This window comes from Pleurodeles waltl, chromosome 7 (assembly GCF_031143425.1).
Source record: "Pleurodeles waltl isolate 20211129_DDA chromosome 7, aPleWal1.hap1.20221129, whole genome shotgun sequence".
In the NCBI taxonomy this organism is placed as follows: Eukaryota; Metazoa; Chordata; class Amphibia; order Caudata; family Salamandridae; genus Pleurodeles; species Pleurodeles waltl.
The window spans coordinates 936,326,628-936,344,187 of record NC_090446.1 but is presented as its reverse complement, the minus strand read 5'-3'; the positions used below and the strand labels follow the sequence as shown (position 1 = coordinate 936,344,187).

General features: G+C 46.2%; 1 protein-coding gene across 2 annotated transcripts in view; it reads right to left on the bottom strand.

Moving 5' to 3' along the window:
- Positions 1 to 15,114, bottom strand: part of SGCD (sarcoglycan delta) — a 788,612-nt gene extending 773,498 nt beyond the window's left edge. Inside the window, exon 1 of one of the 2 annotated variants that reach the window (XM_069199628.1) lies at positions 14,975 to 15,114. The gene's annotated coding sequence lies outside the window, so the exon portion shown is untranslated. The remainder of the gene's footprint in view (positions 1 to 14,974) is intronic. The other variant, XM_069199629.1, reaches the window with a different exon arrangement.
- Between the last annotated feature and the right edge of the window lie 2,446 nt (positions 15,115 to 17,560).

The window sequence follows — 17,560 nt, the reverse complement described above, 5'->3', positions numbered from 1 at the left end:
GGCCAGCGGACGGAAATAGCGTTTCCGTCCGCTGGCCCCGCGGATAAGTCACATCAACATTGCAGCAGGCTCATATTAGTGCCGGCGGCAATGTTGATGTGCAGCGGGTGCAGCAGCACCCGTCGTGCATTTCACTGCCCGAAATTCGGGCCGTGAAATGCGTGATGGGGCCGTGCCGTGGGGCCCCTGCACTGCCCATGCCAGTGCAGGGCACCCAGAGTCCACCTTATTGCCAGCCTGTCCATGGCGGTGTTTACCGCCATGGACAGGCTGGCGGTTGGGGATTATGACCGCCTGGCGGAAGCCTGCGGTCAAGTGGAGGTACCGCCGGCTGCCATGGTCATAATGATCCCCTTAGATTGGTAACCGTTCGCAAAATACACCGCTCATTTACTGCACTTTTAAGCACTAGAGGCATTACAATATTAGAGCTGTCCTTGTAATTCAGTATGAATATTGTCAGAATAAAATAAAAAGTCTAACCTATAATCTCTGTTGAGGTTCATTCATGCACGTCCCATTTTTCTCACATTGTCTAGTCTCTGACCACCTCCTCATGCCATCTTTTTCTCAAATAGTCTGGTCTTTAACCGCTTATCAGAGAATAAGCGCGACCAAGATCTTTTTATATGGAAATTATGAGAAAGATTAGAAAACTCAAGGGAAACAATTGTGTAGGTCAGAGTATATCAGGTGTCAATCGTAGGTTAAGCAAGTCTCCCACATCCATTTAAATTACGTGTTTGGTATAGGTGGATATTCACACTACTCCTATCACCCCTACATACTCTCTGGGACTCTTTAGTCTGCTTTTCTACATAAACACTGTCACTTACACTATTGTCAGTTTCTTGCATGGCGGTGATCAGAGCAAATTATCCCCTCATTTGACTTGTTTTCCTCAGTGTGGTGCTAGTTGCGCTGAGTGCCTATATCGCCATTCAGTTTTGAAATAGCAGATTATCAGTGCAATATTTGCACCCTCGTGTCTGGGAAAGGGTGACCCAAATGAATGAAGCATTGGGTACTTCAGTGCTGTGTCGATGCTAGTAACAGCTGGAAAATTAGGTAACATGCTTCTAGCAATCAGAAGTCTCCCCCATTTCCCTTGGTTATTGGCACTACTAGAGTAGACCGAGTATTCATGTGAGTCAAATCCTTCGGTACTCCAAGTGTCCTCTTTCATAATGACTCAGAAGGACAATAGAAATTCCAGCATAAAATTGTCTAATTGGCGTTCTCAGCAGGCTTCTTTCCAACTGATGAAACGCCAAACAGCTGTACAGAAAATGTTTCCAAGATATTGAAACCAAAGAGTTATCTCTTGCCATGCTTGCATTTTAACACTGTTTGATTATTTATTTGTACAGTGCAGTGTACAACTGAAGGTCTTCTTGACACTCGACATTGAACTCAATCAGGCGAGAGTCAAAAAGAAGATATAGCCAAATTACCACGTTTTTAGTTTTTTTTTAAACTGTAGTAGATAAAAAAGGGACGTAGATACAGTGTCTCTAAAGTTTGAGGTCAGAACATCACATATTTGAACCCCTTTTGATGATCTTCAGAAAAGAGGAACCTGAAGGAACCACTGATTAGCTCAATTTTCTTGGCTATGGCCTTAATTAATTAGTAATAATATTAGTAGTAGAGAAGAGGTGATGGAATGTATTGTGCAGACTCGGAATTGAGAGTTATACAATAGCACTTTCTTGTCTTTTGTTCTATCAGTCATACATTGGTAGAAGATCCATAACTGTCAGGACACAACAATGTATAGTGAAAACAAATCATCAAAATGATTGATGGGGACTTTCTTGGTATTGTTTGTCAAGTGAGCGTGTAGTGATAGCCTGTAAGGTTTACAACCCCAAAGTCCTCAATGAGAGATTAATTTAATGTTTTTCACAAAGGAAATGTTTATAATTTCAAGTAGTTTATGTTATAGAATTTAAACATTTTAAATTTGTATTGCCAATAGCATAAAAGCAAATCATTGATACCATGTTTCTTTGTTTTGAAATAAATCCAGAGGCTAAAATGTTCGATTGAAACTACTGATATTTTCATGTTTTGTGGTCGAATCCCGCTATAAATAAATACATTTTAAATAATTGAACCATGAAGACGTGATACATGCTGCAAAGGACATATGAAAGCTATTGTTCTCCTCACCATGCTCTCTTTCAGATGGGCAGTCAAGCCCCAAAACATGAGATATTGCTAAATGTAGACATTTCTTTAATGATGCTTCTTCAGCAGCATAAAACCACCCACCGTAACCTTTAGGGCTTTCTAGTGAGAGCTGACACCTCAAAGATTATCCACATAAATCCAACAGTACTGGTAAGTCTACATCAGAGCCACTGGAATTATGCAGCAGGGGAGGACCAATTTATGTGTCAGGGTGATTAAATTGTGTAGCACGAAAGTGCAAATTATGTGTCGTAATGTGGCATATTTTACACCTTGAAACTCTCTGAGCGAAGTATTTATGACATTACTACCTGTTTAACACCTAAATACCGCAATAATCAACTAAAAGGGGGCCTGTTGACTTTTGGGCATGCCTTCCACTGTGCAGTGACATGTCCACATTTTTAGTAACTTTTGGTCCGTTTGAGTTACAAATAATACTTTCTTTAATTAAATTCTGCAAATTACACAGCAGATCATGGATTGTGTTGTAAATGTAGCAGATCCATAAGTATGCTGAAAATTCTGCAGCTGCAAAATCGCATTATTCCACTGGATCTGGCCCAAGTGTAGATTGTGTGACTGCCTCCTAGGATTAAAAAAAATGTTTGAAAATGCTTATGTGGCAACATTCACAGAAATGGCTGACCACTGGCTAGGGTTTACGTGCATCGCAATATTAGGATTTATGGTCAATAAATTAAAACATATGGCAGAGACATATGTGCTTTACTGGTTTGCTATAAAAGAAATTGATTAATTTAACAAACGCTCTTGACTTTTACTTAGGGAAAAAAAGTTTTGTGTGTATATATGTATTAAATATATTGTTTTATGGATAAATATCAATAAAATATAAAATGATTAAATTTAGACAGACCTACCACTTATGTAAGGGTAACCATTTTATTATGTTTAAATATCCATCTTAAGCATTAGAGAAAGTGGCATCTGATGATTCATATTACCTACATTTGGTCAAATTTTTGCCCCTTCTGTATTATTTTTTTGGTTTATATTTTCGTTATTCCCCACCAATCCCGGTCGATACACCAATAGCTCACTGCAGCGCACGAGCCTCAATTGCATGACAATTGAACCAATTTTAGATAACACATTTGTATGCTTGATAAAATATATTTTATCCTAATAAGTGCAAACCTTGTTGAATTTGAAGTATGGCACATTCATAACATCTCTCAAACGATCATCAGTTCAAAAAATTGGAGACAATTCCAAAAAACAGACAGTAAGTAGAAAACCAAGCACATTTTCCAAAGCCACTAACACTATTATCAGTGTGCCAGGCATTTAAGTGCTATCATGTGTGCCATTTGAGAGCGTACCTGGCGCAGAGGCACTAAAATAGCAGCTTTTAGGTTCCTAAATAAATGCCCACGATCTTACAATTACTTTCAATTTGTAAACCCCAGAGCTGTCTGCGCGGCAGTATTTTAACATGAGTAGGTATTTGGCAGAAGAATTACACTTTTACTAAACCAAAAAAGAATAAGGGTTACATGGACGTCAATTCACTCAAATAGCAGAGGAAGCAGAAGTGACATCACACCCCTTTTGACCTCCACTTTCCTTCACACACGCATACTTACAAATACACACAAATTGACACTTAAACACACACACACACACACACACACTCACATAAACACACTCTCACCCGCCAACAGGCACACAACATACATTTAAAAGCATTTTTACTTACCTTGTCAGCCATGGAAGGGCATTTTCCCAGCTAACTCTCCCCCATTTTTAATACACTAATTGTAAATAATATATTATTATTCAATATTAGTATAATAAAAATTAACAGAAAGCAAAGAAAGTGGAGCCCCAACTGATGATCATAAGGTTGAGCTGCCACTATGTTCCTGGCACTGAATTTGCCACCTCTGTAGCCAGGGGTCACAAAGGCAGTGCAGGGGGTCACAAAGGGCAAGCCAGAGGTCTCAGCTGCAACCCCTGGCGTCCCCTAATGTTTTGAACACAACTGCACACCACCTCCCTACAAGAGTGTCAGAGATGTAGGTAGCGTTCATCCAGTCCAAGACACTGCCGGGCGTGACCTCGTGTGAGGCGCAGAACTGGACATCTTCACATTTTATTTAGTTCTAGTATGAAGGGGGGGGAGTCATGGGTGAGTGCAATGTTGACAGAGTGCTTTACATATTGGATAAACAGTGCTTATGGAGAAATGTACCTAGTGGGAGAGTTAATTACAACAGGTAGCATGACATTTTCATAAAACAGGGCTCTAAATGGATATATGTATATAAAAACGATAGATATGATATCCCATATGTGACGTTCTGCATTAGAACTGTGTTGCCTGCACTCGCAAAGAAACCCACATTAGACCTTGATGACTTTGTCATCTACTGTCCCATTACTCACTTAGCCTTCATTTGCAAGATCATTGAAAAAGCAGTTTATGCTCAACTCAAAAGATCACATTAGTGCTAAACATTTCCAGCATAACCACCAATCTGGCTTCAGAGCATGATGCAGCACAGAGACCACAGCCTTACGCAGCATAGACAATGCCTTCCGGACTACAGCTAAAGGCGACCCCTGTCTTCTGATATTGCTGGCCCTCTCAGCTGTTTCAGCACAGTCAACCATCCAATGGGATTCATTGGTAATATCCTTCATTATTTTCTCCTCTTATCTTTCTAATCAACACTAGTTTGTTCACATGGGCACCTCCAGGCCTGAGAATTCCCTTCAGGATTCCATACTGTCTCATGCCATCTTCAGCCTCCACATGATGCCCCTCGGGTTCCTACTCACAGATAACAACATCAAGATTCACTAACATGCCGATGATGGATAACTCTTCCTTAAAGTCTGCTCTGCTCCGGACATCCAACACCCCTACTACTGCCTGTACCTCTTCCAGACCCAATAGCTGGTATCTTTTCAATAAAAAATGAAACAGTTTAATCTAGAAAGTGACTACAGAATTACTTTCAAGCCCTCGTACTCTTGCATCTGTATGGCAGCCAAGCCCAGCTCCATTGCCTCCCAGATGTCACATAACATAATTTAAGGGCATCCTACACTCTGTGGCATGTCTTGGCCAGGTTTGTAAGAGATATGAACATATAACCCCCACCCTGATGGAAGTCTGTTATTTCCTGTTGCCATCCCACACCACCTTTTTAACCAGCCCCATCATTTACAATGCTATCATGACCAATACCCCTGATTCTTTTGCAGATAAGCTTTCTTCTCTGCACTGTTCCAGACATCCAAAGCCTCAAACACTGCCTGTACCTCTTCCAGACCTCAGAGTCCAGCATCTCCCTGAAGCTCGACTCAACTAAGAAATAATTATTATTTGCAAGAACAACAAGCAAAAAATAGTATAAACCTGACTCATTGACATGACCATTTCACTGAATGCCAAGTAACTAGAACGCACCTTGTACACCAACCTTACCTCAAAATAACACATGCCAAAAAACAAAGATGGTCTGGCATCAACTCTGTTTTCAAAAGAAAATAAAACTATTTATAAGTAACTTCAGAACCGCTGTTCAAACCTTGCTCACTCTCATCTAGATGGTGGTAATGCTCTGTTCCATGGCCTCCCAGACCGCCACCCTTAAGGGCATCCTACAAGCTGCAGCATATTTCATCAAGGGCTGGAAGGAATATGATCATATCAACCTATGCTGGGGGAACTCCATTGGCCTCCCTTGCCAACCCCCACCATCTTCAAAACTAGCTGCATCATTTACAAAGTCATCATCACCTGCTTACCTTGTGGGCACGCTCACCATCTATGGTGGCTCTCTGTACTTCTGCAGCCAGGGCACAATCATAAAGGAGACTAAGGAGTGTTTAAAAAAAAACAAGAAAGAAAGAAAGAAAAAACAGGCCTTTTCTATCAATGCAGCCTGGATCTGGAACAACATCCTTATATCCCGAAGGACAGCCCCAACACTGCTCCAGTTTAGGAAAGAGGTGAAGACATACTTCTTTAAAGAACACTAACTCATAATGCAGTAACAATCCAATAACCAGCCACCTATCAGTGTGCGATGGGTGGAGAGGCAGAGGAGTAAGCAACCACTTTCCTGAGACTTTCCCATCCACATCTCACTGGACTATAAATGTTTGCATATTTTATTGGCTAGAGAGCCTAGCACACACCTTGCAGAGGCAAGCTTACTGCCCTTGGGTTAATAAAGTGAAAGGGACGGGAGGCCTTGTCTATCAAACATTGCATAGTGAGGTTTTACACTCATGCGGCCCTTGGGCTAAAGTGAAAATCCGAAAACAGGTGGGGCCTGCGCATTTGCATAGTGCCTACTGCAAATATATAGCGATCTCTACTTCCTATGTCTCCTGCATCAAAGAACGTTATGATAGCACAAGGTCTAGATGTTTCTCAAGCTTACTTTGGGAGAAATATGTTTTGTGTATACTTATAAGAAAGACTTGCAAGATCCAGAAAATCTTATATGGACAAAGTGCTTCAGTTATCATCCATCTGGGAATGAACCTAAAGTAACCACTTTTACAACGTGTTTACATGTCAAGCAGATGTACTACAAATAAAGGGATAATAGCATGCATCATCCTAACTTTTTCTAAAGCTTGCCCAGTGATTTCTGCCTTTCATGTTCTCCCTGGCAGTATACATCACAGTTTAAAGAGCAATGGAGCTCACAATTCTCAAATGTGCCCATTCAACCAACCACTTTTACCACATTACATTTTGTACTACACAACAATTTCTTTCTTTCTGAATAATGTCAACTGTGCTTACGCTATCGTTATACTATAAGATGAAAGCAAACGTGTTTTCAAAGGACTTCACCCAAGACACCCCAGCATCAATATCCCGCCGTGTGACTTGCATTCAAGACTTCACGGGTGGGACATGCAGTGAACAAGCTGCACCTCTGGTAAGTAACCCTGGATCCAGATGTAGGAGACAGGATAGAACACAGTCTCACATCTGTAGTGTAAGCTTCAGCCTGTCCCCTAGTGTAGAAAACAGGAAAGACAGAGTCGCGCCTGTGGTGTAAGCTTCAGCCAGTGCCCTAGTGTAGAAAACAGGATAGACAGAGTCGCGCCTGTGGTGTAAGCTTCAGCCTGTCCCCTAGTGTAGAAAACAGGATAGACAGAGTCACGCCTATGGTTTAAGCTGCAGCCTGTGCCCTAGTGTAGAAAACAGGATAGGCAGAGTCACGCCTGTGGTGTAAGCTGCAGCCTGTGCCCTAGTGTAGAAAACAGGATAGACAGAGTCTCACGTCGATGGTGTAAGCTTCAGCCTGTCCCCTAGTGTAGAAAACAGGATAGACAGTGCCTCACGCCTGTGGTGTAAGCTTCAGGCTGTGCACTAGTGTAGAAAACAGGGTAGACAGAGCCTCACGCCTGTGGTGTAAGCTTCAGCCTGTGCACTAGTGTCGAAAACAGGATAGACAGAGTCACAACTGTGGTGTAAGCTGCAGCCTGTAACCTAGTGTAGAAAACAGGATAGACAGAGCCTCACGCCTGTGGTGTAAGCTTCAGCCTGTGCCCTAGTGTAGAAAACAGGATAGACAGAGCCTCACACCTGTGGTGTAAGCTGCAGCCTGTGCCCTAGTGTAGAAAACAGGATAGACAGAGTCACGCCTGTGTGTAAGCTGCAGCCTGTGCCCTAGTGTAGAAAACAGGATAAACAGAGCCTCACGCCTGCGGTGTAAGCTTCAGCCTGTGCCCTAGTGTAGAAAACAGGATAGACAGAGCCTCACGCCTGCGGTGTAAGCTTCAGCCTGTCCCCTAGTGTAGAAAACAGGATAAACAGAGCCTCACACCTGTGGTGTAAGCTGCAGCCTGTGCCCTAGTGTAAAAAACAGGATAGACAGAGTCACGCCTGTGGTGTAAGCTGCAGCCTGTGCCCTAGTGTAGAAAACAATAACAGGATAGACAGAGTCACGCCTGTAATGTAAGCTGCAGCCTGTGCCCTGTGTAGAAAACACGATATACAGAGTCATGCCAGTGGTGAAAGCTTCAGCCTGTCTCCTGGTGTAGAAAACAGGATAGACAGAGCCACACACCTGTGGTGTAAGCTGCAGCCTGTGCCCTAGTGTAGAAAACCGGATTGACAGAGTCACGCCTGTGGTGTAAGCTGCAGCCTGTGCTCTACTGTAGAGAACAGGATAGACAGAGTCCCGCCTGTGGTGAAAGCTTCAGCCTGTCTCCTGGTGTAGAAAACAGGATAGACAGAGCCTCACACCTGTGGTGTAAGCTGCAGCCTGTGCCCTAGTGTAGAAAACAGGATAGACAGAGTCACGCCTGTGGTGTAAGCTGCAGCCTGTGCTCTACTGTAGAGAACAGGATAGACAGAGTCCCACCTGTGGTGAAAGCTTCAGCCTGTCTCCTGGTGTAGAAAACAGGATAGACAGAGCCTCACACCTGTGGTGTAAGCTGCAGCCTGTGCCCTAGTGTAGAAAACAGGATAGACAGAGTCACGCCTGTGGTGTAAGCTGCAGCCTGTGCCCTTGTGTGGAAAACAGGATAGACAGAGTGACGCCTGTGGTGTAAGCTGCAGCCTGTGCCCTTGTGTAGAAAACAGTATAGACAGAGCCTCACGCCTGTGGTGTAAGCTGCAGCCTGTGCCCTAGTGTGGAAAACAGGATAGACAGAGTCCCGCCTGTGGTGTAAGCTGCAGCCTGTGCCCTAGTGTAGAAAACAAGATAGACAGAGCCACACCTGTGGTGTAAGCTGCAGCCTGTTCCCTATTGTAGAAAACATGATTGACAGAGTCACGCCTTTGGTGTAAGCTGCAGCCTGTGCCCTAGTGTAGAAAACAGGATAGACAGAGTCATTCCTGTGGTGTAAGCTGCAGCCTGTGCTCTAGTGTAGAGAACAGGATAGACAGAGTCACGCCTGTGGTGTAAGCTGCAGCCTGTGCCCTTGTGTAGAAAACAGAATAGACAGAGTCACGCCTGTGGTGTAAGCTTCAGCCTGTCTCCTAGTGTAGAAAACAGGATAGACAGAGCCTCACACCTGTGGTGTAAGCTGCAGCCTGTGCCCTAGTGTAGAAAACAGGATAGACAGAGTCATTCCTGTGGTGTAAGCTGCAGCCTGTGCTCTAGTGTAGAGAACAGGATAGACAGAGTCACGCCTGTGGTGTAAGCTGCAGCCTGTGCCCTTGTGTAGAAAACAGAATAGACAGAGTCACGCCTGTGGTGTAAGCTTCAGCCTGTCTCCTAGTGTAGAAAACAGGATAGACAGAGCCTCACACCTGTGGTGTAAGCTGCAGCCTGTGCCCTAGTGTAGAAAACAGGATAGACAGAGTCACGCCTGTGGTGTAAGCTTCAGCCTGTCTCCTAGTGTAGAAAACAGGATAGACAGAGCCTCACGACTGCGGTGTAAGCTTCAGCCTGTCTCCTAGTGTAGAAAACAGGATAGACAGAGCCTCACACCTGTGGTGTAAGCTGCAGCCTGTGCCCTTGTGTAGAAAACAAGATAGACAGAGTCATGCCTGTGTGTAAGCTGCAGCCTGTGCCCTAGTGTAGAAAACAAGATAGACAGAGTCATGCCTGTGGTGTGTTACTGAAAATATAGAAAGAGAGGGCCCATTTTTGTTAAAGCAAGAGTTGGGAGGAAAACGTGCAGAATCATATATGCTCAGAGAGGAATACAGGCCCTGAGTGCTCATGGCATCCAAGTAAAAGGTCAGTACAGGAGACAGAGAAGAGAGACAAAGGCATAGTTATCCACAAAGCAGCTACACGTAGAAAGGCCTAGAAGATTGCAATAATATAGTTACAGGAAAGGCACCCACGTTAATGAGGAAAGGGAGTTTCTGGACAGGAATGTAAAAGCTTTGATGCTAGAAGGTCAGCAGCTGTGTGAGGGAGGTCAGACAGTCGGGGAGGGCTCCAAGCCTGGAGTTAGGAAAGGTGGAGATACAGACAGCCTTAGAACGTGAGATAAAAGGTATTGCTGTTTTTCACTAAATGTGCACGTGATAGATATGTAACCTTCGCTTTTCTGCAAATGTGTAATTAGACACTTTCTCATGAGAAATGTGGCTTCATGCTGAAAGCAGTGACACAATGTACCACGTGAGCGCTTAAATCAAAATGCATGACAAATGATAAGATGTATTCAAGGTAGCAAAAGTATATAAAAAGGGCTGCTTGAGTTGATGATTTTGAGGGCAGTTTCAGACTTAGAGCTGTGCTGTCCTCCCGGCCGTTATTCATAAATGCTCATATTACTTGCCAAACTGAATCCTGTCTTTCTTTATCCGGGACCTGCCAACAACAGGTGTAAGCTGCAGCCTGTTCCCTATTGTAGAAAACATGATTGACAGAGTCACGCCTGTGGTGTAAGCTGCAGCCTGTGCTCTACTGTAGAGAACAGGATAGACAGAGTCACGCCTGTGGTGTAAGCTTCAGCCTGTCTCCTAGTGTAGAAAACAGGATAGACAGAGTCACGCCTGTGGTGTAAGCTGAAGCCTGTGTCCTAGTGTAGAAAACAGGATAGACAGAGTCTCACGACTGCGTTGTAAGCTGCAGCCTGTCTCCTAGTATAGAAAACAGGATAGACAGAGCCTCACGCATGTGGTGTAAGCTGCAGCCTGTGCCCTAGTGTAGAAAACAGGATAGACAGAGCCTCACGCCTGTGGTGTAAGCTGAAGCCTGTGTCCTAGTGTAGAAAACAGGATAGACAGAGTCACGCCTGTGGTGTAAGCTGCACCTGAGTCCTGGTGAACAAGACAGGACAGGACAAAGGCTCACGTCTGCAGGTCTAAGTTGCCGGGGCCCTGGTGAAGCAGCCCGGATAGAACACAGCATCTTGTCTGCGGTGTAAGTTGCACTAGGCCCTGGTGTAGAAGACAGAATAGCATACTGGCTCTCGTCGGCAGGTGTAAGCAGCAAACAGGGAGTACATTACCTCACCTCTGAGGTGAAAGCTGCCTGGGCCATGGTGCAGACTGCAGAAGGCAGGATAGGACACAGATTCACGTCTGTGGTGTAAACAACACTCTGGGCCCCGGTGTAGAAGACAGCCTGCAGAGTAAGGAGCACGCCGGTTCCTCCTTTAGGAGAAAATACAGGACACAGCCTCAGGTCTGCAGCGTTAGCTAAACCCCGAGTCCCGGTGTAGAAGGCAGAATAGAAAAGTACCTGACGTCTGCAGGTTTACACTGCACCCAGTGTCTGGTGCAGAATACAGGGTACAAACCAGCCTCGTGTCTTCAGTGTAGGCAGCACACGGTGTCCTGGTGTGGAAGACAGGAAGGACGCAGCCTCACACCTTCAGGTTTATTTTATACTACACCTAGTGTCCGGGTGCAGAAGACAGGACAGAACACAGCTTCACGTCTACAGGTGTAAGGCACCCTGCATCACGGTGTAAAGACAGGACAGAACACAGCCTCTTGTCCACACGTGTAACCTGCACTGCACCCTGGTGCAGAAAACAGAATAGAGCACAGCCTCACGTCTACCGGTGTAAGTTGCCTTGCACCCTGGTGTAAAAGACAGTAAAGAGCACAGCCTCACGTCTACAGGTGTAAGGTTCCCTGCATCCTGGTGGCACAGCTTCACTTCTACCGGAGTAAGGTGCCCTGCATCCTGGTATAGAAGACAGGATAGAACACAGCCTCACTTTTACAGGTGTAACCTGCACTGCATCCTGGTGCAGAAAACAGAATAGAACACAGCATCACTTCCACAGGGGTAAGGTGCCCTGCATCCTGGTGTAAAAGACACTAAAAGAGCACAGCCTCACGTCTACCGGTGTAAGGTGCCCTGCAGCCTGGTGTAGAAGACAGGATAGAACACAACCTCACATCAACAGGAGTAGGGTGCCCTGCACCCTGGTGTAAAAGACAGGGCAGAACACAGCCTCACTTCTACAGGTGTAAACTGCACTGCACCCTGGTGCAGAAAACAGAATAGAACACAGCATCACTTCCACAGGGGTAAGGTGCCCTGCATCCTGGTATAAAAGACACTAAAAGAGCTCAGCCTCACGTCTACCGGTGTAAGGTGCCCTGCAGCCTGGTGTAGAAGACAGGATAGAACACAACCTCTTGTCCACAGGTGTAACCTGCACTGCACCCTGGTGCAGAAAACAGAATAGAACACAGCATCACTTCCACAGGGGTAAGGTGCCCTGCATCCTGGTATAAAAGACACTAAAAGAGCACAGCCTCACGTCTACCGGTGTAAGGTGCCCTGCAGCCTGGTGTAGAAGACAGGATAGAACACAACCTCTTGTCCACAGGTGTAACCTGCACTGCACCCTGGTGCAGAAAACAGAATAGAACACAGCATCACTTCTACAGGGGTAAGGTGCCCTGCATCCTGGTGTAAAAGACAGGATAGAACACAGCGGAACACAGCCTCACATCCACTGGCGTAAAATGCCCTGCATCCTGGTGTAAAAGACAGGAGAGAGAACAGCCTCACATCCCGAGATGTAAGGTGCCCTGCATCCTGGTGTAGAAGACAGGATAGAACACAGCCACGCGTCCACAGGTGTAAAGTGCCCTGCATCCTGGTGTAAAAGACAGGATAGAACACAGCCTCGCCTCTACAGGTGTAAAGTGCCCTGCATCCTGGTGTAGAATACAGGATAGAACACAGCATCGCGTCCACAGGTGCAAGGTGCCCTGCATCCTGGTGTTAAGGACAGGATAGAACACACCCTCACATCAACAGGAGTAAGGTGCCCGGCATCCTGGTGTAAAAGACAGGACAGAACACAGCCTCACGTCCACAGGCGAAAAGTGCTCTGTATTATGGTTTAAAAGACAGGATACAGCACAGCCTCACATCTAACAGGAGTAAGGTGCCCCCCCCCCCCCCCCCCCCTCTGCTAGGCCCGGTGATTAAGGCTTGCCTGTGTGTCCCTTTGGCACTCAGTGTGTGTATTTGACTACTATATGTTTTCGTAATCCTCTATTCTGAATTCAAATACTCATGTTTGCTTGCTCCCATATAATTTTAAAGCGCCATTGTGTGTATCCGGTCTACTTCGGCGCTACATAAAAAAATTAAATATTTGAGAATAAAACTAATAGTAAATAATTGAGAAGTGTGACGACCCTCTGCCTTTATTTCTAGGTTAAATATCAGTCATTTCCACTTTTTTTGGAACACTTGCGGGTGTTCGTTTTTTTGTATTTTATTCAACAGTCGCAGAGAGCGCGGCCGGCATTGCGCGGAGGCGGCAGTTTGTGTTACAACTTCAACCATTATAGAAGAAACAGAAACAAACACTTGCAGTTTGTGTAAACTTGATCTGAAATGTGCCCTGTGCGTGTAGTGCCCAGTCTGTGCCACAGGTGGGGTAGCCTGAAACGCAGAAGGTAGATGACACACGCCCTGGCTTGTAGAGAGCGGTCCCCAGGGGCCTGTGGTGGGCGGAAGGGCTGCTCCTCCAGGAATGAATGTGAAAGTGACCCTCCGGCATTCATGGCAGCTGAGTGCACAGTTTATGCATTCTCCGTGGGAGGGCCGGCCCCGGACCGCTCCAAGGGACCACCTACTGATGCTGACATCAGGCGCTCCGGCACACCCCGGGTCCACACGACGCCGATATTCGCCGGTTTTATCACAGACTTATCGTCGTGCAGTGCATAGAGCGGCATACAAGCGACGAATGTTCACCGTGCGCCCACCCGCTGCACATAACAGCCTCCTCTGCTGTATGAAGGCCTGTCAGTGCTTTAAATGGAAACATGGAAGTGCAGGTACTCTCTATCAGAGTACCTGCTTGTTTCTGAGAAGTGCCGGTACTCTCCAATTAAAAGTATTACGTTTTTCTTGAGATGTGCCGGTACTCTACCTCTCAAAATAAAAAAGTTGCGGTACTCGGTACCGGAGAGTACCGGCCCATTTAAAGCACTGCCTGTGATAACTGCAACACCCGAAAACACACGAATCTAAACATGTGTCTCGTGAGCAATAGCGTGGCAGTGATGCCACAGGCCCAGGAACAAGCAAGTGTCCCAGTATCGAGGTACTCAAAGAAACACCTGTGCCCTGCTGCCACTGCACCTTCCGCACTATTGATAGTTACGCCCTTGCTAGTATACACGCCTCCCTGTCCCTCTCCTGGGACCTCGGCAAATAAAGACACATCACAGCAACTGTATCGACGAATGCGGCTACGTTTCAGGATCACTGCCTCCGTGTGTGTCGCACCAGCCATCAGACAGAGAAGGTGTGATATCTATCTATCTATCTATCTATCTATCTATCTATCTATCTATCTATCTATCTATCTATCTATCTATCTATCTATCTATCTATCTATCTATCTGTGTGCCTGCCTGTCTGTCCGTCTCTGTCTGTCTATCTGCATACCTACCTATCCTCTTTTTTCCTGTCCCCAACTCTTGAATCAGAATATGGTAGGTGATGCCCCGACCTCAGAGGCCTGTATCAGACTGCTCAGCGAAGAACAGCTCCCAAAAGACCATTACATGAAGCGCCCTGGACTCTGAAGTTCTAGAACACGAAACAGAGCAGTCCTTACCACAGCGGCATGAACCGAGCCCCGTCCCGCCCCGCCCAGGAGCCCAATGATAGTCACCAGAGAGCTGAATACTGCGCAAAAAAGTGTATGCTCAGTACTCTACTCCAGGTCCCATCCATGGCGGAACAGCCACTCCAGGGAGCCACAAAAACACTGCACTGGAAGTAGGAAAGCCGCCTGACGCCCTCGCCCCCACCGGAAACATGCCGAGGACTCCACGAAAAGACGCCGAGACCCCCCGGAGGCGCTTGTTTCTTACCGTAATACTGTGGTTCCAGGACCCCTGTCCGGCCTCCGACTTTACTGCAAGCTGGTGAACTATTTTGGGTCCCGTCGGAGGAGCCATATAAGGATAGAAGCTCCCCCCCCCCCCCTCCTGCAGCCGGCTCCTCAGGCACCACGCCCCCAGCCCTGACGGACACCTGCTGCTGCAGCGGCCAGTCGGGGAGACAGGAGTTTAGGGCAGCGATTTTAAAGGGTTTTCTGCTTTGGCGCACTGATTTGGTAATCCCAAAACAACGTACCCGCTAAAATCTTCTCAATCTAAACAAATACTGCTCAACCTAACTCAAAGGAGCGAAACTCTCAAAGTAATGTCGTAGAAGGAAAATAACGTTCTCCTGTGCTTAGTATTTTCTCAGAATGAATCCAGAGCGCGAGGAGTGAAGCTATTGCGTATGAATGTTCAATTATTTTGATTTGGATAGTCTGCAAAATAAAACAAGCGTTGGTAAAGCCAATAGGTCCGCTCTTTTGCAATCTGGTGCTGTAGCTATGTTTTATTATTTTTAGTGCAGCCACACGCCACAAAAAATAAAACACGCCGCAACCTTAACTTAACGCCATGTGCTTGCAGTACAATATTGAAATGTACAAATACCTTAACGACCACAGATAATTTTAGTTGAACAATATAGGTGCTCCCCCCAAGCAAGGGTACTTAGAACTTGTGTAGAAACTCGTTTTTAGTTTTAATGCACATCTCAGGAAAATATGAATTTTCTTAGCACAAAGAAACAAGGTACTATTGACAATTACTTGCTGTAACCTGAAGAAATAATGTAAACACACAAGGATGGCTACAAAATAAAATCAATGGCTAAACAAATGGACAGAACAAAGGTTTGGTAACACATTGGTCTGTGCCACCTTCCAGTGGTGTGTGCTTCTTTATAGGTGGAGGAGCACATGTAATCAGGAACACTGCCGTCCTCGCAGGGTAAGAGAGCCGGCGCCCGAAGGGCCTGGCTGACGCTGTCTGCTGCGATGGACACTGACACAGCGTGAATGACACGTAGAAGTGGAAACGTGATTACAAAATGCCTCACTCTGTGTAAGAAGATCATTCATTTACATATGCATGACTGGACCAACGGAAGTACGTACATATCTATTGTTGAATTCGTTTTTTAATTACAAGATGCTGCTGGGACAGCCTGAGCTGGGACAGACCTAACATTATGTCCAGTGTTACCTTTTCGTGTCTAGTGTAGTGATGACACATTTTACCTTTCAATACCCCACGATCTCAAGCTTTTCTGCTTTTGCCAAAGGTTACGCTCAGGTCTGAGCTTCGAAAGCATATTGTAAGGAGTACATAACGAGTGTCAGTGGCCTTCAGAGGCACACAAGAAGTGGCCGGGGCAGGCTCACTCCTGCCTGCTTCTTCGCAGAGTCCTGTACTCCTCTGGTGTTATAGGTTGCCGTGTACTCTGTGCCCTCGTGCCAGGTATGTCCACATCGCCTACAGTCCTAGGGTGAAACCACTGAGGGCCTGGGTTACCGGGTCTTTGATGGAGAGGTGGGCCTCTGAGACCTCTTTGCTACGTCTGGCCATATTGGTTAAACACTTAAGACCCAGCTCGCAGTAGGTGGTGTGAAGGTTGAATCTGAAACCGAGTAATTGCAGCCAGTGGAACTGTGCTTCACTGAACAACCAAACTATGTAGCAAGGTTGAATAAATTAAGTGGCAATGAATGACACAGTTTGCCACAAAAGAAGAACAATTATATGTAATATTATGCACGTAAGAGCAAAATAAGGTGCCAAATCTGTCTTAATCACTATCTGGGACATTCTCAAGAATACTGCAGATTCTAATTGAGTTGCCTTCCCGCTCCTTCACAACCCCTCTTCAGCCCTCTTCAGCCTATAACACGGAGGCTCAAGTATTCCTTCAAAGACTAAGGCCCTCATTACGACCCTGGCAGTCGGTGGCAAAGCAGCGGTAAGACCGCAAACAGGCCGGCGGAAAAAAAATTGAATTATGACGCTGCGGTCATTCGCCACTTCACCATTCCGACCACCATGGCGGTGAAGACCGCTGGGCTGGAGATTGCGGTCTCCAGCCCGGCGGTCGTCACTAGACCGCCAACGGTATCGGGACCCTGCATATGCCATGGATCTCGGGTGGTTGGGAACGGCCATGAGATCCATGGCGATAGGCACTATCGGTGCCAGGGAATTCCTTCCCTGGCACTGATAGGGGTCTCCCCCACCCGGCTACCCCCCACGAATCCTCCCCCAACACCCCCCTGTCACCCCCCAAAGGTGGCACAACCCCCCTCCTCACCCCAACCCTGAACATGCACATATACACACCCCTACACGCACACACCCGAACATGCACATATACACACCCCTACACGCAAACATACACCCCGACAACATATATCCGCACAGACATGCACACCGCCCGACCTGCACACATTTCCCATACACACAGCACTCCCCGCACGCATACACTCACTCACTCACCCCCTCTACACTCCCACACGCAAACCCCCATGCACGCACACAACACACAACACCCCCCACCCCCTTCCCTAATGGACAATCAACTTA